Genomic DNA, 27,882 nt, shown 5'->3' with positions numbered 1-27,882 from the left:
GCATTCAGCCAGGTCCTTAGATGCTGCTACAGAGAACTCTGGCATCCTGCAGCCCCAGCAATCAGAGATCAGCCAGCCCTCTACCTGTCCCACATTCCCAAGGGCACCTCGGCTGGGACCTCACCCTAGCAGGGTTCAACATGAAATCAGACATTGCTCCAGAGGATGAGGCTAATCTGCTCTGAGGAAAGACTCCAGTGGATAGAGGTGAGGGCTGGAGGGCCAGTGTACTCGCCTATGGCCTCTCCTCCAAATGGCCATGACTCCCTCTGTCACAGACCCCCTCTCCAGCTTGGCCATACCCTGTCCCTGGCATTCCCAGTGCTATAATAAACCAGTGGTCAAAATCAGAGGTCTAGGTTCAAGGCCTCTGCCGGCCTCCTGCAGGGCTCAGGAAGGCATTTTTGTGATGCACAATGACTGAGCTACTTGATAAGGAGTCCCAGACATAGACCAGGATCCCACCACATTGGGCTCGGTACAGCGTGGACTGAAAATGCCATGAACATGGCTTAGTGTGTCAGACTGTCCCCTCACTCCAAGGGATGTAATAAAGCAGTACTGACAGTTAAAACCTGCAGTATGTCTTACTGATCTGGTCAGAGTGCAGCTGTGTTAGATTTGGGATCAGAGAGGAATTTTCTTCAGCTTATACTGACAAGGATCAGGGATCTCATCTGCTTTTACCATGGGGCATACAATTTAATCTCTAAGGTCTGAAAAGCTTCAGCCTAAAGTCTTTGGACTAACATGAAAAAAAATAGGTAAATTTTTTGAAGTTCCTTATATAGAGTCACAAACTGTTGAGCTACTTTTTCTTCTTGATCTCTATGGAATCAGTCAGTTCCTGGAGCATGGGTTGAGATAGGAGGGGCAAAATGTGATTCACAATTTAAAACTAGAAAGAGAATAATGTCAGCCATGTGTGTAGCCAGAATGCAAAGCAAATAAATAAATGCATACTTTCGAAGTTTCAGCATAGAGGGCACTGGATTTGGAAATGACAGATTAAGACATTATTTTATTTATAAAAAAAAAAAAAAAAAACAAAACCCCCACTCTCACACCCCCCCCCAAAAAAAAACCCACAACCCACCACTTTTCTCCTTACTGACTTCTTCAGAAAGACAGAAAATAATTATGAGGGTTATAGGGAGTTACCCAAGCAGCTGTGACTGAAAACAGTAACACTTGACGAAATGTTTATAAAAGTATATGCTTTGCCTGAAGAGCTAGCCTGCTTTCATCTGGTGTCTGGCAGAAGCTTCTCATCTTCCTCCAGTGACTGCTTGTAGCATTTTCTATCAAGCTGGTTGTATGGGTCAACAGCTTGGAGCTTTCAGATGTGCTTTTGTAGACAAGACTTTGACCTTTAGTACATGCTTCTTTTGGAAAGGTCTGTCCCATCCTAAACCACGAGGTTCTAATACATCTGGAGCATCACCTACTAAATACAGATATTTTCCCATGGTCCAACGAAGTATATCTCCACACCCAGAAGGGGATCCACTCAGTGCTGTAGGACTACATACAGATGTGAAATCAAGACTTCAGCAGCAAAAGTGCCAAGCTTGTAAGGTTCAGATGTGGAAGAACTTTCCTTCACACAGTCATAAATCCATAAAAACAGAGACTTGTAAGAGAAATCATCTTGCAGCATAACCATCTAGGGTTTTAAAATAATTATTTCCATCTCTCTGACTATGTTTTTATATCGACCACCAACTGCTTAATTCAAAACCACTTACATCAGTAGAAATCTAATCACCACAACACAAAGAGTAGGCACACTCTGGATTCCTCTTCTTTCTCCATAGGCATTTTTTTTCTTGTATTCTGCCATTTTCCTTTGGCCCCATACCATTCTTGGCACAAAAGGAAAGATCTGTTAATCATATTGCAGTATTGCTAAAGAAGACCACTCATGGATCAGGATGTCGTTGCACCAGGCTCTGTATAAACAGAGAATGAAATGTTGATACCTAAATTAGGCTTTTGGTTGGAAGCTATTTATAATCTCGACTGTAAAAGGATTAGCTTCACCTAAATGGCATGGAACAGTGTGAGAGGTATGTCTGTGCATTTGTCTCATTGTTACAGCATCGAGGACATTTAAGTATTTGAAAAGGCCTATGAATGCATGCCATAATCTGGGCGTTATACTGCCTTGTAACGCAGATGGGCCATGGGACAAACCCCATAGCACACCCAAGGCATGTCATTTGCTCTACAGGCAAATCCTGTTTGCATACTTTCCTTCTTTTATTTTAGGATTAGAACTTCTGCTCTTCGGAAGAATAGCTTTTTCTGCCTCCCTTTTGAATTCTTTTGGGTATGAATTACCTGGTATGCTCCCCACAGCTCACTGCCTGCACTGGAATGCCATGTGGGAGCCAAAGAGCTTCGCCTAAAATGCCTTGTGAATTGCCCCAGTGTTTTACTTTCCAAAACAACGGTCTTGCATCCCAAAGAGCACACTGATCCCCAGTTCTCTGTGGCAATATGTATTTTGAGAGGATAGGAAGAAAGAGAAATTTCAATATTTAATACTTAATCTTGGGATTTTTCAAAGCATTCATCAAAAAATTTCTTTTTCTCACAAGATGCAATGTGAATTGCATAGATTTTAAAGCAGGAAAAGAACGTTTTCCTAATAGTTTTCTCTTTCTAGTGTCTGGCTTCTTCGAGACGCTGACAGAGCAACAGATGGCAAACCTTGCAGTTCCATTTTGCGTCAGTGGAATTTAGGGCACATGGCAGTGATTAAACAATCCAGTTGAGGGGATATCCAAAAACAACTGCCTCAAGACTGAACTATGCACTGTTGACTGTAAAATATACAAAGCAATGCCTGTAACCCTCAGCACTTCACCCCTTGATTCAAACCTGCTCATCTAAGAGTAGATGGGATTTGAAAATAATGAAAGAGATCTCACTATAGGAAGAGCTACTGCTACAATTATAAGAACTGCAAGAATTTCTAAGAGCCGTGGAAGTCCACTTCAAAACCAGGCAGCTGAAACAAAGTTTGAGTTTGCCAAAAACAGGCACGTGCCAACATTTCCCAAAAAGCGCAAAGCAGGTATGGGTCTCCCAAGGAAAACTCATGGCTTTTCTTCTGAAGAGTATAAGGTATCCATGAAAAGAGTCAGAAATACCAGAGAACGAAGGCAGCAAAGATGCACCAGACACAAATAGATGCAGCATGTCATCCTGCAAAAACACTGATAGAGAGCTTTAAGATTAAGGGCTAGCTGTGATTGATTTGTGAATGTCAATGTGTTTCTACAGTCAGGGTTTTTTTTAGATGATGCTGATTGTGAAATAGCTTCAGGCTGTTCTATAACACCCAAGAAATGCCAAGAAAAATTACACAACCCAGTACTAAGTCAGCAACAGAGACTCACAGAAACTCTTGATAATTTCGTGTTCCCATGGAAGAGACAAAGAGGGAGGACAGAAAGGAAAAAATCGTGCCCCGTCAAGATGGTGACTAGCTGGCAGATCACCCAGGCGGACCTTTGCTGTAGCTGGTTTCCATGGCTAAGCAGGACAGCTTTAATCCAAAGAGCCATATCGTGTTTTGAGAAAAATGGGACTGGACATGCAAGTAGCCTGCTGTTTTGTCTAAATCCTTACTGATCTCAGGCTGTTGAAATAAAAACCTGCTTTAGAAACCCTTGTGTCACAAAAGCTATAAATCATAAACAAGCATGCACATGAAAGTAGGCACACAGGAATGACTAGGGAGAATGCTGGGAAGGTCCAAGAAAAAGTCTGTATTGGTGTCTGCTGGGAGAAAGAAAGGTAACATAGTGAAAGGTAGGTCCATAGTTTGGGGTCCAAACACAGCAGCCTGGGTGAGTCTCCATCACTGGTTGAACAGACTGGGAACTTTTCTCAATGAAGAAATACTCCCCTGTTTGATCTGTCCCATGCTCATTTTGCAGGTTCTGCATCCCAGAAGGTGTCTAGATCCCACATTGTCTTCTCATCCCAAGAGACAAATCTTACAAGACTCATTATCAGTTAGGCACCTGGGTCACAAAACAGTGCCAAATTTTATAATACTGAGGTTCTGGGAATGCCTTTCAAGTATTGTACGCCTACCCATGTGCCAGACTGTCACACTTATTGTCCCTCCCTTGCCATCTGCATGTGTGTTCTTATGCTTCAAATTCCCTTTACCTGCTGACATAAATAAACGCATTAAATAATTGCACAATTCCCATTACATAGTTTTATTCAAGCATTTTCTGTTTGCTTTTAAAAACAATTAGACTGAAATGTAGCATGAAGGTGTTAGCCCAAATGCAAAATATTTATACTTAAAATAGAGCCCATTAAGAAGTGTTTGTGATGACAGTTGCATCTTCATCTCTAAAGCTTTTTAGTATCATTCAGTTATTTTCCAAATGAATTCTCCAGGAGAGTTCTATTTAGGATAATTTCCAGTGTACCCAACAGCACTGTATCTAGGCACCATTAACAAAATAAATCTAGGAGAGTTAATTCATTTTTCCGAGGTAAATAGTTAAAAGAAGAATGTGTTTCTCTGACAAATGTTTGGAAATTTCTGTTCTCATGATGTTAACAGATTGCGGGGGGCGGGGGGGGGGGGGGGCTGGGAACCAACACTGTGGCACTTTTACTGTAGAAATCAACTTAATTTGCTAGGAGACAGATTATAGCTTTGGGAAAAAAACACTGATTGGGCCACTGAGGCTAACATAAGGAAAGAGGCTTTCAGCCTTGCTTAGAAGGGGGGCATTAACAGTGAATTATGACCTGGTTTTCAGAGCTTGTTGATTGACACTTACACTATTCACTGGCCACTTCTTCTGAAAACAGCCCTGCACAGGGAGGTGGGACAAGAGAAGAAAGGCTTTACTAAGTAAATGTCAATTGTGGGAAATGTCAAAATGACAGAATGCTTGGAAATGTTGCCCCAGATGATTTGGTCAAGCCCACATAGTGTGGAAGTGAGTGAAAGATTACAACTAGAACTCGTGGCTGCATCTCCACAGTGCCATGCCCAGTGGTCCTAGCCTGACCCTTTGGGGAGAAACTTAGCTTAGCACAAGGATTTGGCTATTAAAACACGCGTGGTCCCTGAAGCAGGAAGGAGGTGAGTCCAATTCCTAATTCACTTTGGAGTGAGGTGCTTTGCAGGAAATCAATCACTGTGAAATTCCAGGTGGGGAGAAGGACTTTTCGTGCTAAGCAAGCAGTGTAAGTCTATCTTGATGCCTGGGTGACATGTATGGAAGTTTACCAAGCAGCAGATTCCTGCCCTAGGTGAGAAGACAAATTTCAGCAAGTAATCCATAATATGTGCTATGAACAGTGAGAGAAAGAAATGTTTTGTAAGCAGTTAATTGTATGGGATGATGTTAGTGTGTTATGCCTAAAGGCAAGGGTACGTTGCACTTCTTCCAGCTCACTAACAAACATGTAGGGGCTTTTGTTATGCAGCAATACTCCAGGAAGGAAACAGGAATGAAAAAAATGAAGGAAAATATCAACAGAGAAATGAGGCAGTTTGACAAAATGCATCCTGCAGTATTTTTGACAGATTTCTACAAAATATTGGAATGGGATAAACTCTGTGCAAATTCATCTATGGCCAGAATTCTGCTCAGTAGCAGGACTGGGTCAAGGAGTTAATTTTTCATCCTCAGTCTCTACACATGTGATTTCTTCATCAGATATATAATTTAACCCACAAATTTATTTCCAAATTTATAAGAAGCATTCACTTTCTACTATCTAAGATGAAGGAATCAGTCTATTACCTGTTTTATGTTAGAACCTTTTAATATTAGAAATTCTCTTTATTTTAAAATTACATTTCATTTCCACTATTTATTTAGATCCTAGAAGTCTTTGGAAAATCATAACTACAACGGATAATGTAAAGTGGAGAGTGCTTCCGTGATGTGGGGTTTTGGTCAATAAACACTGCAGCAGGGGTATTTTTTCCCCTTAGAAGATGGAATGCTTGTAAAATCCACTTGAAAATTTCTCAATTGAGAGCAATATTAAACTTGAAAAAAAGGTCATCATACATGGCATTTCTTAGCAGATCATTATGTAAAAATTTCTAAGAGCTCCTAGAGAGGGATAATGGGCTGCTCTGCACGGCTGTCTCCCCAGTGCCAGTGGCAATTCCGCTAGGTTGGGAAGGCGCTTGTCCAGTCCACAGCACTCAATGGTACCGAATGTAGAGCTAAACTAAACAGAGGTGTTTGCCACCCAATATTTCATTATATTTGCCTCTTGAAGTTAAGAGGTGTCCATCTGAGATTTTTGTATGGTGCTCATTACCGTGGAATATAAGTGACCACAGCCTCCAATAGCAGCCTGTTTAAGAAAAAAACTGTCATTTTGACTTCAACATAGAGCCTGTCCTGGATTTTAGGCCCAAATCTTGCTCCTAAATTGGGGGTGGGGGGTTGGCATAACATAAAATGTTAGAAGACCTTCTAGACAGAAACTGGCCCTCTTCTACATTTTACAGCTCTTGCGTTATAGCAGCACTGAATACAATTAATTTTATCAAAGAATTTCATTTAACATTGAAATATGGACTTAATGTGGAAGATGGTCCAAACTGAAGACGTTTAAACAAAAAATAAATAAGGGTTAGGAGTACATTACATGAGAATTTTAAAATAAAGAACAGTTTCACCAGATTGGAAGTCTGTCTCATCTGCTGCATGTCATCAAAATGTGCCCTGTCATGCTGAGCACCATCTTATCACTTTGCCAGCTGGTGGTAGCAGGAAAAAATGCCAGGGTTTGGCCCTATGCTTGGCAGAGGGGCACGCTGCTTGATGGCAGCTGTAAAAAATAAAACATGTACTATAGCACACTTGTGATTTCTATAGAAGGAACTGATTGATGAGAATCTGAGCTAGGATGAACTTCTTGAGTTTCGGTGAAAGTAGGCCAGCATGCTTAAACAAAAGTGCTGTGTCTTATTTTACAATGTTAAAAAGAAATTAAACCCACAAACAAGTCAAAAGGGCTCTCTTCTTCTGAAACTTATTTTTATCTAAAGTGAGGGTCCCTTCACATTGCTTTTCATATTTTATCTGCTCCTCTATCACCCCCCATGCACAGTTCTCAAATCCATTGGAACCACTTGCTATGTTTCCTTAAGCATCTCTGTCCCTACATTGGAGAAACAGAGACCTTTAGAAGGCCACGATCCCAACTCCTTTCTTTTATGTGGAAGGGAACCTCCATGATTATTCTGTTAGTGTAAGAGGTCTCTCTAACATGAAGACTATAATGAATTTTGCAAATGTTTGTACACCATGAAAGTAATAATTTGAACAGACAAGCTTAGTGATGTGAAGAGCTTAGGGCCACTCACCTTTCAGGTAACGAGACCGTTTGTGAAGACGATGTACAAGCTGGACGTTGCTGCTGGCACTGCCAGGGCAAGCAAGCAGAGGAGCCACCCCACAGCACTTGCTTGTGCCAGATCACAGAGCTGATTTGTGACTGCCTAAGGCCATATACATTATTGTTTACATGCTGCCAACATGCTGCTTTACAGGTAGGCATGAAGACGAACTGTGATGGCAGTTGCAGTTCCTACACTTGTGAGCAGCTACCCTCACCTCCGGGAAATGTGGCTGCAGTTTTGCAAGTGCTGTCACCTGAGAGGACACCAGCAGCTGGGTTTCCCCCTTCCACCAACACGACCTGTTTAGGGTACATACTGGCGGGAGAGTGAAGGGAAAGTTGCATTACTCCAGGTTTTGTTTATTTAACCACTAGCTAAGCAAGCAAAAAAGATCCGTTTCTATGAGCCTGTAGAAGAGAAAATACCAGTTGTTAAAAATCAGATGGTAGCATTGACCTTCTTGTTTTGTCCTTCGGTACAAAATATTTTCCAAACATACATCCCCCTTCAGAGATTTGCAGAGTAGAGGGGGCAAGGAATGCAACCCAGCAGCGCTCATCATTATGTAAGAAATCATTTATTCATGGTTCAATTACGCGATACATGTTGCCGCGCGGTGAAAGCTAACCGTAGCTAATTTCAGCTCCTTGTAGCTTTTCGACACGAGCATGCTGAAGTGCCATATGGCGCTGCTGTACCCGCGCAAAGCCCCGCGCTCGGCACAGCCCCCGTACCCCGCGCCCCGCGGCTGCCGAGCCCCCCGCCCGCCGGCTCGGCGCCCCGCTCCTGGCCGGGGGCTGGCGGCGGGGCCGCTGCATCCCGAGAGCCAACGCCGGGAAGCAGAACCTGACCCAGTTTACCCAGTTTATGAAACGCTCTTTGTCTCTTGCTGCCCTCTGCTGTCAGCAGCCGCGGCGGCCGGGACCCGCAGCAAGGCTGCTCCCTCCGGGGCACAAAAATCTGCCCCGGGGCGGGGGCGAGGGGGGGAACACGACAACTGAAGTCCAGCCGCACAGGGAGGAAAAGGCAGCCGTCGGGATTGAAAACCTGATCGCTCCGAAACGACTCTGAAGTCTCTCCTGTGGGGGAACTGAACGCTTTGTGGGTCTGGGACAGGGCGTGCTGGGTGCGACGTGCAAGCAGCGCAACGCAAGGGCTCGATCCTGTGCGGTGAGATGGGAAGGAAGAGCACTGGAGCCAAGGGGTCTGTAGGCTCTTGGCTGTTCATCTAAAATACTGGGTCACAACTGTAACGGTTTCAAAGCGTTTTTAGCACAGCAAATATAACTGAATCCAAGAAATATTAAGTGTATCCAACAGGTTCAAGTCATACTACTTTCACTTTTAGCAACTGTAACATTTTAGCAAATGTGTTCAAAATTGTTCACATTTTAGCAAATGTGAACAATTGCATTAACTCAGCATGCTGAATTTCCTGGGGCAGCCACCCCTTTCTAAAAATGCACTCTTTCTACAACAAGAAACTATCCAGAGCAGAATTGAGGTTTCAGGGATGTTTCTCAAACGCTTGCTAAACACATGAGCAGACTCAGAGCCTACCTGTTGAACACCCATGGACTCAATGTGAGCTCTCTTGCTGTTCTGGCCAGCCCATGATGCTGCCTGCAGTCCAGTCACCAAGATGCTCAGCAGCACCCGGCAGACACTGAGATACAGAAGAGGCCACCTCGGGGCAACCAGAGCCAGAGCCTACAGTTGGTTCATCCCTCACTTTTGCTTCAGATATTACTTGTTCTTCATGCTCCTTTAACAAGGAGTTGCATGACAATCTGGGGTACTCCACAACAAGATTGGGATTTCTCTAAACGCTCGTTTTGATGCATGCTTTCTTACAAAGCACTGTTGGGCCAGCCTGTCCTATAGAAGATACAGGAAGCACTGAATTTCTTGGTACAAATACAGCTCTAATGCAATGTTACCTTCATCTGCAACTTGATTGCATCAATGTTTTCCTAGATCAAAAAAAAAAAAAAAAAAACCAAAAACAAAACACCACAACCCCCAAAAAACATGTTAAAGCTGGACTGTAACTAGAGCTACAACATACCCAGGAGGCACTGAAGGCTCTCTCTGACAGACTTCCCACTGTTGTTCCTCTATCACATATCCAATCTCCAGCCAAGTATTTCTTACCATGGAAACGGCATTGGGAAACAAGTGAATCTTAACAGCATCACCACAGATCACCAAATACCTAGAACACTCTCAAGCACAGATGATGAATCTCCAATTCTCATGCAATGATCTTGGAAGTTGTCTTTCTTTTTTCCCAAAAACACTTGGAGTAGACACTGGAAATTAGGAAATTTAGGGCCAGGAAATTGTCTTGGTTTAGCTGGGATAGAGTTAATTTTCTTCTTAGTAGCTGGTGTAGTGCTGTGTTTTGAATTTCGTGTAAGAACAATGCTGATGGCACACCAATGTTTTTGGTTGTTGCTGGGTAACATTTACAAAATTCAAGGACTTCTCAGTTTCTTGGGCCCTGCCAGCAAAGGGGGCTGGAGTGGCACTAGAAATTGGGAGAGGACACAGCCAGGACAGCTGACCTGAACCAGGCAAAGGGATATTCCAGACCATATGACGTCATGCTGAGTATATAAGCTGGGGGAAGAAGGAAGGGAGGACATTCAGCATTATGGCACTTGTCTTCCAAGTAACCGTTATGTGTGATGGAGCCCTGCTTTCCTGGAGATGGCTGAACACCTGCCTGCCTACGGGAAGTGGTGAATTAATTCCTTGGTTTGCTTTGCTTGCATGCACGGCTTTTACTTTACTTATTAAACTGTCTTTATCTCAGCCCATTAGTTTTCTCACTTTTACTCTTCCAGTCCTCTCCCCCATCCCACTGTGGGGGGAGTGGGTGAGTGGCTTCATGGTGTTTGGTTGCCAGCTGGGATTAAACCACAACAGAATTTTTATTTATTTTTTTTTTAATAACAATGAAAAGTAAAAAAGATCCTTTGGCAGTTTGTTCTAAGACATCCTTTAGAAATGGTAGGAATTTTACAAGAAGGAAAGAATATCTGCAGGTAGACCATTCCTGTGCTTGAGTAGTAGCTGGATGTCAATGAAATACACTTTCAGTCCTGGACCTTGGTTTTAAAAGCACTACAGGAAAGCTGGTCTAATCCTTGAGGCACTGGAGCCCTCCTGTCAAAATCCCAGTCATGTTTTTTTCCTGCAGATGCCAAGTACATCCATGACAATGGGAGAGGGAGAGACTGGGTGATGAGGAGGATGATTTGTCACTTGGGCTGTCAGCTCAGAGAGGAAAACTTAAAAACTGAAGGTGCTTGGACTGTGAAGAAATGCCTGAGGAAGGAAGACTGCAGAAGCAAAGAGAGGAAAGAGCTGGGATTTGAGAAGACTTGAAGAAGCTTCAGGGAACAGCAAGAAGACTGTACTCTGAGGGCACACTTGCCTCCAGACCCTGGAAATCTACCTCAGTTTCCCCAATCCCCCTGTTTCTGAGGCAAGCAACCACCCATGACACCATCTGGCAAGAAAAGCGTTCCAACCCCTGCATCATTTTTTGCCTGTAATGTAAAAACAGAATCACTTCCAGGGATTTCCTGAAGAAAAACTTAGAAATGTTCATGAAGCCCTCAGATGCACCAATAGAGAGCATCACAGAAAACTAAGAAACTAAATGTTCAGTTCTCACCCAGGACTTTGACCAGCACGCAGCGAAGGAGGCATATGACATACATTCAGCCACCTGAATAACAGAGAATACTGAGCCATGGCTCATTGATTCGCTTGCCAGCACTGAATGAGGCAAGGTTGCCAGGGGAAAAGAAAAATTATGTCTTGTATCTTAATCTATATAATACCTAAGAGGACTGAACTGCTATTACATATTTAATCTGGCATTTCCTAGCTTTTGAAGGTAGAATTTTGCAGCCTGAATTATAATCCTTTCCTGTATCTCATTTAGTAAGCAATAAATATACAGGAGAAGATTTGAATTGGAGCTCTTGGGACTTCAGGTCTGAAAGGAAGGAAGGTGAATGAAATTTCCTATAGAGCTTTGATATACCAAAGTCAAATGAGTGATATAAAACCAGAGAATGTAAATGTAGAGGCAGATGGGCCTGTCCTTGAAGCTCGGGCTTTTTATTAGGCCTGAATAGTGGTTAGAGCAAAGCACCCTTGGCCTTTAAGCAGTGCTACAATACAAATAAACAATAAACATTTGAAGAATAAATACTATCTTGACCTGTTACTTACTGTTAAGAGTTTATTTGATGTGTGGTCTCATTCTTTGGTCTGGGTTTCCTATTTCTTCTGGAGCTTGCTGTTGTGTTTGTTTATCCCAGGCAAGAGGGACCCTATATGAAAATATGCAACAGCTGAGCATTTGCAAAAGAACATTGCAAGCAGAGCACTAGTCCTGGGCAGAGCCATTCACATTCGCACACGAATCATTCGGATCGCTAGCTGGCTGGGTATTGCCTGTGAATGGGGGAGAGTTGCTCTGCAGACTTTCCTCTTGGCCAGCTCTTCTTGGCATGTGCACCTCTACAAAATAAGAGTTAGGTTAGCCAAGATATCTATGTATGGCACTACTAGAAGGGTAATAAAACAGAATATATGAGTTAGAAGGTCATTTATTTTAACATGTGAATTTTTCAATGCACTTGGAAGGGCGCTTCAGCTTGAATTTCTAATACCATGTTATCCTGGCTTGCTTTATGACCACCATATTCATTCTGTTGCTTAAAGGGTTTTGGCCCAGGAATCATTTTGGGTTTAGTTGCTATTTATATATACAGACCTGCAAAGCATAATTCATGCTGAAACTAATGAGACCATGCTTGCAGTTTCAAGTCTTGTGTATTTCATATCATGTTGTTAAATTAAAAGATAAGAAAAGATTTTGGGGTGGAAAGGAATGAGGAGGGAGGATGAGTTCCTCTTTTTCTTCATGTTATGAAACAGATAAGAATCTCACCGTTTAAGAAGCAAAGCAAATCATCAAGGCAAAACACGAAGCTGTCTTGCAACATGCTGGAGCTTGTTTGGAAGAACTGTTTAAGTAATCCTATTGTTCGCTTGCTTTTATTGAAATGACAGAAAATGGAAAAGCTGGTGCATAAATACATAATTGTATTATGTAGACTGTACTAATAAAAACCTTGTCCTAGTAGGAAAATAGGTTTTCTTCTTTAAAGAACACAGAAAAGTATTTGTGCCCCTCCCCCCCACCCCACCCCCTGTCCTCCCCCCAACTGAGGTGGATGACTTTATTTTCAGGCTGGGGACAGATGAATGTACTTTCTTAGCCCAGTACTGTTTTGTACATGGGATTTATGCTCCTTTAACCATGCCTGGGTAAAATGGCAGTGAAGCTCTAATTGCCTGTTGCAAAAGGTGATGATCACTAGGAACATTGCTGTCCCCACATGTAGTGCCCAAGCATAATACTGGGCAGCAAGAAAGGAGTGAGACTCTTGGCCGGTGAACCAGTTTGGATGGTGAATGCAGGCCAAGGCCGTAACACACTATTTTTCACAGTGCTATATCATGCTTCAGACGCGTCTCCCTGGGATGGCTCCAGCAGCCAGCACATGCCTGGGAATCACGACTGGATTGTGTAGCTCTGCCTGCAAACCTGCCAAGCCCACGGCTGCAGGAACTCCAGGCTGGCTGAGCACCCAGAGGACATGAGGGAGGTACAATACTACCTGGGTACTTAACTTTAAATGCTCTTGTGTACTGAAAAAGTACTTCCTTAAGGCAGTATTTCATTCAACACAGGATGCAAGAGCTCTGTTTACGGGCAAATTTCCATTACCACTCTCTGTTTTCACATATTATTTAAAACCCTCCCAAATTCTCCTTTGGGGAATGATCCTTTCCATGTTTGGTCCCAGTCCAGGGATGAACTGTGCATGGTATACGGAAATTGCTGGAAAATTCCCTTCAGCTATTTTTGAGGTGTAGTGGTGTAAAACAGAGCCCCCTGCTCCTCCCATCCACATACACACTTTTTTCAGTTTAAGGAATTTTATTTTAATTCCATTCCCCTCCCCTCAATTGCCGAGTTTCTGGCACTGAAAAAAAAAACAACCACCAATACAAAGGTTTCTCACCAAGTTCCCTAAGGAGTGCTCACAGCAAAGCCAGGCTAAGATAACAGGGAGTGCAACGGAACAAACTTTATATCGGTTGTCTTTAATAAAAATTGAATATTTACATATGAAGGGGGGAGGGGGGAAAAAGTGATCAAAACACAGTTCTTCAAGTTTTCTTCATAAAGCTTGTGTGAATGTTTTTCTGGTTAAGAAACAGCAATATTTGATTGTACTCGGCCAGCTTAGTTTGAGTTTGCTGTGACTGAAAAAAAAAGAAATGTCCCAGAAATGTTCTTTCCATAACTAGAATTTAACTAGGAAGTTGTAGCTTTTTTCTCCACCTTGTTTTTTTGATGTTTCTTTTTTTACCAGCAATGTTTACCTTTAATTTTCAACAACTTTAGAGTGATGGGGAGAAGTTAGTTTGATGGCACTTGAAAATAAGGCACACCTGTGAAAGCAGATCACTGGCTGAAAACCAGCTCCTTGATCTCACATACATTAGCGTAAAACTGAAATTCCTCTAGATTCACAGCAGTGTTTTGGACATCAGCATCTGGCCTGAAAGATTTAAGCATTACATTTTTGGAGCTTGATGTTGATGCTGGCTACAGTTTCGTTTAATTTAACCTAAAAAGATACTGTTTCAACAGCTGGAGAATCAACTCCAGACAAAGCATACACAACATTATAATTGCCCTCCATTATACAGTGGAAATCAGTTGTAATGCTGTTCTGGAGGTGAAAATCCACTTTTCATAGAGTTTTGGCTCCGAGACCCAGCCTTCCACTTTCTCTATTTCAAAACCAAGCAGAGCCAGCAAAAGTGCCAACATCCTTCAATGTCACCCAGATGGGCAATTAAGGGAAAGGCTGATCCTAAGGCCACCGCAGAGGAATCCAAGGTGGAGAGAGCCAGACAAGGCTCACGGATGGCTGGAAAAGGCTTGCCCTGTGGGTGTTATTGGGAAACACAGGCCCTCAAGCATTGGCTGTCTAATTCCACCATGGGGATCTGATAGGATGAAGCAGTTTTATCAGTTGAAAAATTAATTGCTGCCTAATAAGTAAGAGCAGGGTCAACAGCCATTCGTCTTCATTTCCTTTCTGTAGCATTCATGCTCGTTAGTTAGGTTCTAAATCTTCCTCTCCTTTCAGATTTGTTTACAGCAGCAGAGCGCCAGTAAAACACTAGAGCAGGCACACTAAACACACGCCTGCCAAAAGCACTCTCGCTAATAACACACACATTTTCAGTCATGTATTTGTTTTGCCAGTTCCTTAACTCTTGATTTTTTTGTCCAAAAAGACGGTGGAAATGTTGAAGATGTGTCAGGTCTCACCATATGGTGAAAGACCAGGATTCTGTAATGTGGTTTATTGAAGCTGAAACCTCAGGGAGGGTACTGTTTCTTTTCATGTATCCATTTGTTTTCAATGTCATTGTTTAAAATAAAAGAAAAAAAAAAAAACCAAACACTTACTTTGCACTAGATATGTCAGAACACATTGTAGTTCTGTGCCTGGATATTCCTCCTCTTTTCCACAAACAGATTTCTGAAAGGTAGTTTTGTGGGGTTTTCTAAATGGCCATGGAAGCTGGAAAAAATAGCAATAAGCCTAAACCTCCTCTGATCTTCAGCCACAGATACCATTGCCACCTACCTATGAAATCCACATGTGCCCATAATCCTCCTGTTTGTATCTAACTTGGAACCAAACAAGAATCTATTCCCCACGCATAGTTCAGATGCAGACTGAAACCGATGGTAGAAAAGAGCTACAAGAAGTGCTGGTGTAGTTTAAATCCTGCTGTTAGGACTGTTCTGTGCCATCAGATGGACAGGGAAGAGCTTGTTTGTGATCTTCTGGGCTGCCTGTTCCTGCCAGCAAGGTATGTGCCTGCCTCGTGGGAGGTCTTGCACCACAGCTTGTGGAGCACTACTGAGTAGCACTCCAACTAAAAAAAAAAAAAAGCCAATAGCATCGCCCAAGTCGGTTGTGAGGCTACTGAGACTGTGGGAGATGAGGAGGCAATGTCAGAGCAGAAGTGAAGGATGGTGCTGACCAGGAAGCAATGCAAGGAGGAGAAGAGGCAGCAGCTGTTGGTGGCAGGAGAGAACACAGGTGGTGAGAAGCAGGAAGAAGGACAAGCGAAGACAGCAGCAGGAAGGTTGGGCTGCAAAAGCTGCCGGCAACTACCTTATTTTGATTTTCTGCATGGTTCAGGCCAAAGCCTCTGCCAGTAATTCCTGCACCTGGCCCTACGCACTGCTGCTAATGTGCAAGGGTTTGAAAGACATTCATTCTTGACTTCTAGACATCCGGTAATAAGGATTCATCATATGAATGCTGCTAGTGAAAACACGCATCATATTTTCAGCATGATTTTGTCTGAGTTTGGATTCCAGAGCTGAAATCTCCTTCTGCTGTTATAAATCTTGAGTAATTTATTCTCAGAAAAAACAATTTCCTTGCATAAGTATTTTGAGATTGAGGTAGAGATCTGTTAACTTTTTCTTAATCTCTCACCATAAGGAAAATTTCCCACATTGAATCATTCCTGCAGCTTTCTTCCAAAATGCTTCCAATTTGACAATGTTGTTTTTGAAAAACATGGACTTTAGATGAACCCAAATTTGCTAAACCAGAAAAACAATAAAACCAGTTGTTCGCTAAAATATCTGAGTTTGGCCTAAAAGCCCAATACCCAGCACACCCCTAAGCACTGAGCTTATAAAAAGGTACTGGAGTACAGACGTACCTCTGACTGTCACCCCATTTGTACGTGAGGAATCAGCTCTCGGTGGGATTAAAGCTCTATTTGAAAGAGATGCTTTGAAACCTTTAACATCTCTATATTTTGTTTTGCTCTTTCCAATCAAAGATGAGATTCTTATATAAGCAAATGAATGCCAGGATGGCTTTGGTCTCAAATAAGAAACCTAAGCCTGCTGAAACTTTCAAAATTAAATGGAAAGAATCAGCTAAATCTACTCAGATGAAAGTATTGGATGCTAGGCTTGTCCAAAGAAAAATCTCATTATTAACAGACTGACTTTTCTGAAGAATTAATTTTGGTAATTGTCATATGCTTTCTGTACATGGAATGTACAAAAAAATCTTTTCAGATTACTGATTTGTCTTAGTGCTGCAACAGAATGCCTTTTCTATATCTTGTCTTCAAAACAATCTCACATTTTGCTATATTTTACTATAGAAAACTTCTAAAACTCAGGGATGTTTCAACAAAAGACTGCAGTAAGCTTTAGACAAGATTTCCCTGCATTCTTTACTTGGCTTCACTCATGGCTGTTGCTAGAATGAGCTGACCATTTCACATCGTATTTTAAAAATTAACAGAACAGTGCCATGTGCAGGTTACTCCTTGCTTACCCCAGCAAGGAACTTTGCAAAATTTACCTGTACACAACAGTCACTTTGCCTAATTCACAACTGGAATGGATACAGATAGTGCAGTGACTAAAGTGTTATTTGAATTAACAAGGAGAAGAGTAATTAACTATTGAATAAGCTTCTGACACTGGCAAATAGATTGTCAGTTGGGCTGGAAACCAGCTGAACTGCCAGGCTTAAGGCGTAGTGATCAGTGGCACGGTGGCTGGCTGGCAGCTGGGAATAAGCAGAGTCCCCCTGCAGTCAGCACTGGGGCTGTTACTGTTTAGTGGCTTGTTCAACAGCCTTGGTGATGAGACTGAATCCACCCACAGCAAGTTTCCAGACAAATACTAAATTTAACATCTTCAACAATAGAGTTTCAGTCCAGAAGCACATTGAGAAACTTGGGCATTAGGAAAGCCTACCAAGTTCAACAAGAAGTTCTGCACCTGGGTCAGGGTAGTCTTTCACACCAACACAGGCTGTCCAACAAGTCAACGTTTGTCCAACCAAGTGGCTATGGAGCAGCCCTGCTGGAAACCACCTGGGCACCACGGTCGGCATCATGTTGAATATGCACCAACAGTGTAAAGCAAACCTAATACTGGGCTGCATGAGGAAGACTATGGCAAAGAGATGGGGCTAAATTATTATTCTTCTCCCTACTCAGCACTCGTCAGGCTGCATTTGCTATACTGTGTCACTGTGTCCAGTTTGGGGGCTCCCAGTCCAAAGGAGATACTGCAAAACTGGAGAGAAACGAACAGAAGGCTAACCAAGATGGTCAGGGGCCAAGATTGCAGGTTGTACTAGGACAGGTCAGAGAAGCTGGCTTGTTTAGCCTGAGAAACTAAAAACCTAAAAGGGAATCTAATAGAACACTAGTACTTGAAGGGGAGGTATAAAGATGACAGTCAAAATCTTCATAGTGGCAGATCCTGTAAGTAGAGGGACATGCTACACCGTGGGAGGTTCAGGCTCGACCTTGGAGGTTTTTTTTTAGAATCATAGAATCATCTAGGTTGGAAAGGACCTTTAAGGTCATTGAGTCCAACCATAAACCTAACACTGCCAAGTCTACCACTAAACCATGTCCCTAAGCACCACATCTACATGCCTTTTAAATACCTCCAGGGATGGTGACTCAACCACTTCCCTGGGCAGCCTGTTCCAATGCTTAACAACCCTTTCAGTGAAGAAATTTTTCCTAATATCCAATATAAACCTCCCCTGGCACAACTTGAAGCCATCTCCTTTTGTCCTATTGCTTCTTACTTGGAAGAAGAGACTAACACCCACCTAGCTACAACCTCCTTTCAGGTAGCTGTAGAGAGCCACAAGTTTCCCCTCAACCTCTTTTTCTTCAGGCTGAACACCCCCAGTTCCGTCAGCCGCTCCTCATAGGACTTGTGCTCCAGACCCTTCACCAGCTTTGTTGCCCTTCTCTGGACACGCTCCAGCACCTCAATGTCCTTCTTGTCATAAAGGGCCCAAAACTGAACACAGCATTCAGTGTGGGTCCTCACCAGTGCTGAGCACAGGGGGACGGTCACTGCCCTTGTCCTGCTGGCCACACCATTTCTGGTACAAGCTGGGGTGTTCTTGGCCTTCTTGGCCACCCAGGTACACAGCTGGCTCATACTCAGCTCTCTGCCAACCAACACTGCCAGGTCCTTTTTGCTGAGTAGCTTTCCAGCCACTCTTCCCCAAGCCTGTGGTGTTGCAGGGGGCTGGTGCATGGGCTCAGCCACCCAGCCAGTTTTTACCCAGCAAAGCACACACCCACGCAAGCCATGAGCAACTGCTTTCTCTAGGAGAATGCTGTGGGAAATGGTGTCAAAGGCTTTACTAAAGTCCAGGTAGACAATATCCACAGACTTTCCCTCATCCACTAAGCAGGTCACGTTTTCATAGGAGGAGAACAAGTTAGTCAGGCAGTACCTGTTTTTCATAAACCCATGCTGGCTGGGCCTGATCATCTGGTTGTCTTATACATGCTGTGTGATGGCACTCCAGATGATCTGCTCCATAACCCACCCTGGCACGGCAGTCAGGCTGACAGGCCTGTAGTTCCCCAGATCCTCCTTCTGGCCCTTCCTATAGATGGGAATCACATTTGCTAACTTTCAGTCAATGGGGACCTCCCCAGTTAGCCAGGACTGCTGACAAATGATTGGAAGTGCCTCGGTGAGCACTTCCACCAGCTCTCTCAGTACCCTTGGGTGGATCCCATCCAGCCGCATAGACTTGTATGGGTATGTAAAAGTGAGTTAGCAGGTCAATGATCATTTTCCCTTGGATTATGGGGGCTTCATTCTGCTCCCTGTCTTTCAGCTCAGGGGGCTGGGCACCTGGAGAACAGCTATTCAAGACTGAGATAAAGAAATCACTAAGTACCTCAGCCCTTCCTTCATCCTTTGTCATTATGTTTCCCCCCTGCATCCAATAAAGGATGGAGGTTCTCTTTAGCCCTCCTTTTGTTGCTAATGTATTTATAGAAACATTTTTTATTGTCTTTGACGGAAGTAGCCAGATAAAGTTCTAGCTGGGCTTTGACCTTTTTAGTTTTCTCCCTGCATAACCTCACAACATCCTGAGTTGCTTGCCCCTTCTTCCAAAGGTCATAAACTCTTCTTCATTTTTCCTGAGTTCCAGCCAAAGCTCGCTATTCAGCCAGGCCAGTGTTGCTCTCCACCATCCCATCTTTCAGCACATGGGGACAGCCTGCTCTCTTGAAGAATGTCCAGCTTTCCTGGACCCCCTGGCCCTTCAGGACTGCCTCCCAAGGGACTTTGTCAACAAGGCTCCTAAACAGGCCAAAGTTTGCTCTCTGGAAACCCAAGGTAGCAGCTCTGCTGACCCCCCTTCTTTCTTCTCCGAGAATCAAAAACTCCATCATTTTGTGATCACTATGCCCAAGATGGCCTCCAACCATCACATCACCCGCAAGTTCTTCTCTGTTCACAAACAGCAGGTCCAGTGGGACGCCTTCCCTAGTTGGGTCCCTCACCAGCTGTGTCAGAAAGTTATCTTCCACACACTCCAGGAACCTCCTAGACTGTTTCCTCTCTGGTGTACTGTATTTCCAGCAGACATCTGGTAAGTTGAAGTCCCTCACAAGAACAAGGACTAGTGACTGTGAGACTTCTCCCAGATGCTTACAGAATACTTCATCTCTTGCTTCATCCTGGTTGGGTGGTCTACAACAGACTCCCACCATGATATCTGCCTTGTTGGCCTTCCCCCTGATTCTTACCCATAAACACTCAACCCTGCTGTCACCATCATCAAGCTCTAGACATCAAACCACTCCCTGACATACAGGGCTACCCCACAGCCTCTCGTTCCTTGCCTGTCCCTTGTGAAGAGTTTATGGCCATCCATTGCAGCACTCCAGTTGTGTGAGTCATCCCACCATGTTTCCATGATGGCAACTATATCATAGGTTTCCTGCTGCACAATGGGTTCCAGCCCCTCCAGTTTGTCGCCCGTGCTGCATGCATTGGTGTAGGTGCGCTTCAGCTGGGTTATTGATCCTGCCACTTTTTGGAGGGAGAAGCCCTAATTCCTACGTGACCATTCTCAGGCCCTTCCATGGTTTCTAACACATCAATAACCCTTGTGTCTTTGCTGACTCATGGATCTCTGTCCCCTGCCTCCACTGAAATGGCAGACCAAAGGGCCTCGCTAGGACACCATCCCTCAATCATCGGTGTGCTGCCCCCAGGCTTATCTCTAGCAAGCCTGGTTTTATCCTCCTCCCCCTTCAAATGTAGTTTAAAGCTCTTTCAACGAGCCCTGCTAATGCCTGTGCAAAGATCCTTTGCCCTCTTTGAGACAGGTGTACCCCGTCTGTTGCCAGCAGGCCTGGTGTCATGTAAACCCACCCATGATTAAAACCCCCAAAATTCTGCCGGTGACACCAGGCTCGGAGCTGGCTCTTTCTGTTTCTTCCCTCGTCATTCCCTGCAACTGGAAGGACAGAGGGGAATGCTGCTTGTGCTCCTGATCCATTAACCAGTTGCTCTGCAGTTTCTCTTGATTGCCCTCAGACTTCTTGTTGCAACTTCATCGCTGCCCACCTGAAAAACCGATCACGGACAGTAATCTGAGGGCTGTACGGGGGTTCCCCTTCACAGCTGTAACCCGGGCCCCAGGGAGGCAGCAGGGTCGGGTCTGCATGCTGGGCCTTCTGTTCACTTAGGAGAGAATCTCCTATGACAGTAGCCTGCCTCTTTTTTCTTTATAAAGCGTCTTTATTTCATTCAGGGTGTCAACCTACTTAACCTCAGTGATGCCTCCAAGCTAGTTGAACTTCTGTGATTCCATAATTCACTGCATAAACTCATAGGAGCCACGTATGAGAAGCAGAGCTGATAAGAAACAATATATTACACCTAGATATTATTTTCCCGGACAACTCATACTTAGGCAATTAAATACAACTTTGCAATGAACGGAAAAGGAGTATGGTAATGCTTAAACGCATGAAGTATATTTCTTCGAACTTCTAAGTCACAACAGCTTTGAGGAAGAACATCAAGTTTATAACTAGATGAAGCACAGAGACTGTAACCAGAAGATGAAAGGACCTTTGTTCTCTGGTACAGCCTCCAGTGCTCTGCTTTCTGTGTTTCTCAATGCTAAGAAACAGTCCAATTTCTCATCAACAGTTTCATTAGCACTTGAGGGGAAATCTCTCTAAATCAGGGTGAACATTGCCTTTATAACCCTCAGCTGTAAGAAACAGTTAAGTTTGTCATGGGACCAGAGAGCTGAAACCACCATAGCTTTCCTTCCAACCACGGCACATGTCACTGTCCAAAGCAAGGGCACCTGCAAGACACATGGGTGGAAGGGTTTTACTGGCCATTGTTTTGTGATCCGTTGGGTGTCTATGAGAGAGAAACAAAAAGATCAAAGGAAGAGACAGATGGTGGCAGGGAAAAAGCCAACAACACAGACATAACAAGGGCCAGGAATGTGCCTCTGAGAAAAGCTAAGAGAAAAGGGAAAAAGACCTTTTATGCTAAGTGTTTAATGGAAAATAGACTTGAGCTGTAAACAGAGGCCATGCCTCCTCTGCAATTCTTGCTGTGTGAGGAAAAAGAGGGCTTTGTACTTTATTTGCAATTAAATGGAATTGCATCAGAGAAACCTCATTTCAGAAAACACCAATTTCTCTTCGTAGCTGGAAAAAATCCTTATGACCCAGGGTTTTTGTTTGGATATTTACCCAGCTCACATAAGTTTATACCCAGTCATCCAGGAAAGAGAAACTATTGCTCTTTTTACCCCTAAAAAACCACACACAGCTCAGCAGTCAGTCAGTTATGTTTCTGACGTGACTATTGCTGCAACACTGGCAGCGCTGCAGTTCACGAAGGTTTCAGCAACGCTAGTGAAACAGTCAGGTAATGGGGCAGGAAGCCCCAACGCAGAGCAGAGCACTGGTGGATGCTTTTTTTGAGTGGCTTTTTTCTCATCTTGTGCTTGTCTTGTTTTTGTCAGAGTGGGTCCTAAGGAAATGCTGGCACTGTTAGACTGGGAAAAGGGCTGAGCCCACTTGCTGTAATACTGAAAGACTGATTTTTTTTGCAGTGAAAGTGGAAAAGGTGCTCTCTTCCTATTTAGGAAGCTGACTAAACAGGGGGTAGTGTCTATTTCCCTCTTTATACACCTTACACACTACTAAACATCCACGGAATACAGCTAGTGAGATGAGAATTTGGAGGAATTTGTAGATGGCAAGACACATACATACATGCCTTTAGTGTACCCCCACTGCACAGAAAGGGTGGTGTGCTAACAAGATAAGCGAGCTATTCTGCCTTTTGTTTTCTTCTTGCAGTTCAGCATTAACTTATGCTTGTCTTATTTTCTACATGCTGTTCAAAACCTGGTTTGAAGACAGTATCCATCATTTTCATATGGGGTTTTCTTTGAGCACAACTCCCTCGTAACAGAGAGCTTCACAGTGAACTTCCTCACATTTTCACTTCAAAGCAAGGGGGCTTGGCAGCATCCCTTCAGGCTGAAAGCTGGTGGGTCCTGGGAAGAGTAAGACCAGACATAACTATCTTGGACACCAGTTTAAATTCCCCGAATCGGATTTTTGGAATACTGTTTTATGTTCAGAGCACAGTTCCCACTGACTTCAGCTGCGGCTGTGAAAGTTAAGCACGCCTACAAGTCCTGCACCAAGAATAAAAGCAATATAAAATTATTGACAGCTTCTGAAAAGATTGGCTCGAGTGACTCAGCTATCAACACATGGGAGCTGCATGACAGAAACTGAGATGGTATCCAGTTCTCCAGGCTAGAACATCACTCCCTTGGCATATTCTCTCCTACCAAATTCTGTTTTGCTCTCTACACTGCTTCCCATTTCTGGGACCAATGAAGTGGGAAGGGGCCTTATAGTGTCTTTAACTGTATAATCATGATCAGTTCCCAGAACTTTCTATACTGCTTACAGAATGAGCCTTGTCATGAAAGACAACCTGCATAAACACAAGAAGTACCAAAGTTTTCAGCTTTAATATTTTATTCAGTTGGCAAGTATTTTGCTTGTTTTTTCAAGAAGGAGCAAATTCCTTTGTGCTGCCATTCACAGGGGCTACCAAGGAGGTAGACAGGGCCTTTAAATGCACTGCACAGGTCTCTGCTGCTTGGCTAATGGCATGACAAAAAATGATGACAGGTGTTAGAGATCACTTCCAGGGAGCTGGGACATGCACCTTGACTGCCTGGCTTATTTCTCCACCAACCTCTTAATCTCTCAGCTATGTTGGGTCCTTATCCTCATGTTTTCCTTAAACCAGTCCCATTGTTCCTTGTATAGATTTAGTACTCTTGGCAGATCTACAGCTACTCAGCCAGTCATAGTTCCTCCCCTCAAGTTCCAGTTGTGGATTTTGATTTGAAACTCCTCACTTTTCCTTCAGAAAATCTTTAGTCAACAAAAGAAAGTTTTTCCCATCACTTCATTCGCAGCAACATCTAGCAACTTTACCAAAAATTTCCAGGAGAAATCAGTCCAAAGCAGACCCTTAACATTGGAATGGTAAATGTTTCACAAAATTATAACTGACTGAAAAACAGGAAATGTTTCAGGAGACAAGAACAGGTCTATCTCCAATTCAAATAAAAGTTGGTTGTATAAAACCTTGCATTATACCTCCAACTGTTTGAACACCGTTTACTGATGATAGTTATGCTAATAGGAGGCATTAAAAAAAAAACCACAAACCAAAGCACAAGATAAAGCACTAAAGACTGTATTAAAATTCTCACCCAGGGGTATTCATTATTTGGCCTTAACACTGGACTATTAGTTGCCTATAAATATCATTTGCTGCTTTACCTCCAACCTCACAGTCCTGAAACACGAGCTGGACTTGCAAAACCAAAATGCGCCTGTACAGAGTTTCCCTCCCTATTTCAGACAGTTGCTTCCAGACAACCCATGAAAAACACCCAATAATCTCACTCACCTGAGCTGCAAAGGAAGAGAAGAAGGAACGGCAGTGACAGCTCTTTGAACTGCCTCATCAGAGACAGCTAATTGATCCCCAGCGTTTGCAGGGGTTTATGGCCCTGCTCCTATACAAAAGGAGGGAAGGAAGGAAAGCAGCCAGTTTCTACATGTTACGGTCCACGTGGGTTAACACACTTCTGAGAAGGGAGATATTTGGGAGAACTCGCCCTGCAAGTGGGGTACAGAGTATGTGATGAATGCCGCTTATAAATACCAGCCCAAAATGCCCTAAAACCTAAGTGCTGCGGTCAGTCTTTATCTGGGAACATTCTGTAAAATACTGCTGATTTTAGGCAAAGTGGAAGGCACCCTTGCTGTTTTCCTGCTGGCCGGTTTTCACTTGTCACCTATGACAAACACTCGAGGTCTGACATTGCGTGGCCACACTTTGCTGTAGACACCATTCCTCTCCCTTTGCCCCCAGCCCACTCTTTTCATTTTGCTTTTGTTTCTTTTCTTTCAGGCTGAGGAGGAGCTGGGTAAAAGATGTTTGTTTTGGGAAAAGAAGAAAGAAGACTACTCTGAAATTGTGAAAAAAATGCAATGCAGGTTTCAACAAAGAGCCACTTTAAAGAAAGCTAAAGAACTCTATAGAGGTCCTTTTTTTTCTTTTCTTTTTTTTTTTCTTTCTCCCCGCCCCCCCTCCCGAAAACAAGGTTGATGGAAACAGCTGGAGACTGTAACTTGGAAAATCGAGGAAGTAAGATGAATAAAACTTCCTGTTTTCCTCTCCTATCCCAACCTGCAGGGGACAGTGGTGGGGGGTAACCTCTTCAGCCCCTTTTCAAAACACATGTTGGATTCCCAAAGGGTTCAGGTTTCAACTTGTTTTTTTCTGAAGCAAAAATATCAATTATTCTTTTGTACAGTGCTCTAGGGTCTTCAGCTCAGCTACAGCTTGTCACACATAAGCAAACGTGGCAGATTCCACTACCTAACTCTGATTAACACAAAAAATTTATGTTAGTAACCCTTAATCTTTAAGGCTGATATATACCATTGTTTTCAACTCCTTGCCCCAGGATAGCTTTCTTAGCCCGGTATCTTGTGATTAGCTCCTGTTATCCTACTCACCAGTGCTATAATTCATTCAATGTAAAAACACAGTTGTGAAATTCAGTTGGTGAAAGCTCTTACTGCAGGTGATAGGACTTCATTCTACATCGTTTGCCCACCTCTTTTCAGTTATCCCTTTGGGTGCACAAGCTCTGACACTTCAAGGCTCATAAAGATGAAAAAGTACTAAAGCATCTGAGATCAAGCACTGAAAAGCTAGGTTTTGTTATTTTTGGTTTTATATTGGCTTAAACACAGGTGCACCACAGCTAAGAGGTGCTGTGGAATAAAGTTGTCTTGGCTGCTCTCTCAGCACGTTCCACTGCTATAAAAGCAGTGAAAACATTGCTAAACCCCTTCTAAAACGTCAATATAGAAATCCATAAAAATGAGTAGAACCAGAAGATCTCATTTCTATTCCTAGCAATGCTATTGACCTCTGAGATCTTGGCCAAGTGACTCAACTCCTCCACATCCCCGCTTCGCAGAGCTGTGAAGGGGAAATACTGACCCTTCGGTAGGACACTTTGAGATTCCTGCCCTAAAGCTTTAGTTTTGTCACGAACATGGTGCGGGGGCCTAAAGTCAGCAGGAAAACAATGAGAGCCCCTTCTCTCAGTTCAAAGTTTTCAAATATTCAGCTTCTACCGCAGGAAGTTGCACCCATTTTATAAGGCAAACCCACTGTATTATTATGGCTTAAATGGCTTAATGAATTTAGTACTTTAGTAATTTATAAATATTTTATAAATAGTATAAAAATAATACTAAATTAATAATTTAGTTATTTAATTTTTGATTGTTTATTTTTATTAATTTCCAGTGATACTGTGGATGTTCCAAATGAAGATGGTTTGGGACTTCTAACATTCTGTGATTAGAAGATTTTATTGATTTTTTTTTCTCATAATATCTACATCAGCTCTACTCTTCACCACCTCCCCCAGGAAACACCTGGAGCTCAAAAAATATGCTATTGAGACTTTTTAGTGTCCAAGACATTTGTTTAAACTACATCTAAAATTTTTAACAAAGCCCTCTTAAATCCCGCATATGTGTATAAGCTCCTCAAGCTGCAAAACACGCAAAAGAAACATAGAAATTCCTGGCAACACAGTGACTAGGACAACGACAAGAACCAAGCACATTGAACATTGAGCATGTATGATAAAGTAAAGGCACATAGACCTGTAGCCACAATATCCAATGGGAAAGAAGTAAAATCAATACAAGCTGAGGAACCATTCCTTATGTTTTGCCAGTATCCACTGAATAAGCATTGATCTTTTTTGTTGTCAGGGATGGCTTCTAGTTTAACTCTGAAGATTTAAGTCCTCGTGCAGACCTGTATCTGAAAGTCTGTTTGTTACTTGGGCCCTTGGGTCCTAAAATGTTTTTCTTGAGGCCCAAAGCCAGGCAAATTTTATCCTTATGTCATTCAGCCGTGTATTCTGGCTCACTATTTCTACCCCTTGTGTCCAGAGCTCAGCTGGCCTCAGCTCTGGAACTAGGTGGGCTTTGTTGTTGGCCAACTGCCAGACATGGTCAATTATGTACCAATTTTCACAGAAAAGAGTATTTTAGGAATAAACCCCGCACTCATGTTGTTTACTGTGATATGTGCTGAGAGGAACAAAGAAAATTACAGAACAGTGTCTCTCACCATCATGCATTTAAATCCTCTTTTGTACCCATAGCAGATGACAGGTGCTACTCTTTGCCATCTACTTTCTGTAGTATTGAGTGGGTGTGAGATCTCTGACTCAAAGCAATATGGGATCAAAGACAGTTATTTTGGGGCTCATGGCACTCACCAAAGCTGCTCCCTGTGGCTGGAGGCACCAGCCGAGCTGGACACATGCCATTCGTGCCAGGAAGCCTTGTTGGCATCAGTGATCACTTTCCTGCAAGCACATGGATCTTACCGCCTTTCTGCAGCTGAGGACTTGGCTCTGAGTCACGCTTCTCTCTAAGGAAAGAGCAAGTTGTTTGATTTACAATCTTGGTTTTGAGGGTTGTAAAGCGCCCCTGACCTTCCTGCTCTGGTGAAGGAGTTCCCACCAGATGAGTGACCATCACGAACAGACAACCCTCTTGCACTCACCCTATGTGCATTTGCAAACAAGCAGCAGACCCAAATGCCCTAAAGTATTTCTGTACCTTCAGACTTATTTCACATAGGCATGACCAACATGGATTAACCAGAGTATGGCATGCAGCAGAAATTTAGGTCCATCTCTCTACGCCAAAACACCAGCCAGAGCAAAATGCACGTTTACATTTCATTACACAGCTGAAGCCATGCAGCTCTTCCCTGGCCATATCAGGACTGCCAGGGTGCTCCCAGCCTTACTGTGCATCAGTGAATTAGT

At 43.3% G+C, this 27,882-nt stretch overlaps 1 long non-coding RNA gene across 1 annotated transcript; it reads right to left on the bottom strand.

The window, feature by feature from the left end:
* Positions 1–1,105: 1,105 nt before the first annotated feature.
* LOC121088887 lies at positions 1,106–27,471 on the bottom strand. The gene is made up of 3 exons (XR_005828043.1): positions 27,325–27,471; positions 11,669–11,769; positions 1,106–1,952 (listed from the first exon to the last, which is right to left on the bottom strand). It is a non-coding gene; the product is annotated as an uncharacterized LOC121088887 (long non-coding RNA).
* Positions 27,472–27,882: the final 411 nt, after the last annotated feature.

The sequence above is a fragment of the Falco naumanni genome, chromosome 1, assembly GCF_017639655.2.
Source record: "Falco naumanni isolate bFalNau1 chromosome 1, bFalNau1.pat, whole genome shotgun sequence".
In the NCBI taxonomy this organism is placed as follows: Eukaryota; Metazoa; Chordata; class Aves; order Falconiformes; family Falconidae; genus Falco; species Falco naumanni.
Note: the sequence above shows the minus strand (reverse complement) of the source record. Positions and strands in the feature narration are given on the sequence as shown.